The sequence below is a fragment of the Poecilia reticulata genome, linkage group LG4, assembly GCF_000633615.1.
Source record: "Poecilia reticulata strain Guanapo linkage group LG4, Guppy_female_1.0+MT, whole genome shotgun sequence".
NCBI lineage: Eukaryota > Metazoa > Chordata > Actinopteri > Cyprinodontiformes > Poeciliidae > Poecilia > Poecilia reticulata.
In genome coordinates, this window is record NC_024334.1 from 30,116,147 (window position 1) to 30,117,570 (window position 1,424).

The following is a 1,424-nucleotide window of genomic DNA, read 5'->3' on the forward strand; positions in this document are numbered from 1 at the left end:
ATATATATACAAAATTTTAAATTCTTTTTGGTACTATGATGAAAATCGTCATTGACTCATTGTGCGAACCAAAACAAATTGAAATATTAATATTTTACTATACTATAGGGTCCCTGTATGGATAATGCAGAAAGTAGAAACACTTCACAATGTGAAAAAATAAATATATTCTGTATATGGGGTGAAAACCAATTAGTTAAATTTACGTGTATTGCTGCAATTACAGTTTGTCTAATTTGCCCTTAAAGTTGTTTACAAAACCTGAACATTTACTTTAACTTGAATTTGTTTTGAGTAACGTTGCTCAGTTGCATTTGAAAACATATCCAATAATGAGGATATGTTTTACCCTTTTCTAACATATACATACAGTATAAATTATCCTACAGTAAATATTAGTTTAGTAGGTCTTCTATTTCAAGAAATTCTTCTTTTTTAAATAAATCAATTATTTTAATTTTAGTCTATAAAATACTAAAATTTGCCCATAATTTTAAACATTAAACCTGATGTTATGATAAATTATTCAGTACATATGTAACATTTTTCCGGAATACTTTTTATACTTGAGTAATTTCTGGGATGGCTACTTTTTACTTATATTGAATATTGAAGTATTGCTTATCACGTGAGTACAATTTTTGGGTACTCTACCCTCCTCTGGATAAATCTGATATTTTAATTGCACTATTTTGTATGAAGTGTCTTACATAAAGTTAACCTTAGAGAATTGTCCTTTAGCCATATCCATAGTTCTGTTTATTTTGCGCCTTCATGCTGCTCAGATTTCTAAATCTCTCTCACACGCGGCGTGTAAATTCTTCGGTGCGCTACTCTAACAAATTACACTTCTGACTATTGTTACAGTGTAACAAAAGCGTTTGACTCACCATATTTCAGCTTTCTCTGGCCGTTTTCAAAAGAGGAAAAGGTAGAGCTGGAATTTCCTCAGAATTCTTTCAGATCGGTAAAGTTTGCTCTAATAATTTGAAATAAACTCGGACGCAGATGGAAACGCACTGCGTGAGGCAAATCCTGGTCTAGGCGGAGGAGCAGATGAGCGTCTGCTGGTCTTTCATAAATGCTCCCTCTTTCTCGTCGCCGGTGTCTTTTTATGGAGTGAAAATAGTCTCAAAATATCTGTGCGTGTGTAAAAATATCTGTGCGTGTGTAATACTGGATTTGTAAACCTTACAAATAAAATAAAGCTCCTACGCCTATAAATGTTGAAAAAGTACACAAATCACCACACAAAACTGCATTTACACACAGATCCGGTTACAAGTGAGGCTCCACAAACAACATCTCACAAGTAAGATGGACATATTATTGTGTATATTTTGTGATTAGAATATTACTTTACTGTGTTTATGTCCACTGGCGAGATACCATATTAGCTACAGTGCTTGGTGTAACAAAGGGTT

The 1,424-nt window shown here is 33.0% G+C and overlaps 1 protein-coding gene across 1 annotated transcript in view; it reads right to left on the reverse strand.

The window, feature by feature from the left end:
• Positions 1-1,059, reverse strand: part of ptprfa (protein tyrosine phosphatase receptor type Fa) — a 159,254-nt gene extending 158,195 nt beyond the window's left edge. The window contains exon 1 of the mRNA XM_017304279.1: positions 891-1,059. The gene's annotated coding sequence lies outside the window, so the exon portion shown is untranslated. The remainder of the gene's footprint in view (positions 1-890) is intronic.
• Positions 1,060-1,424: the final 365 nt, after the last annotated feature.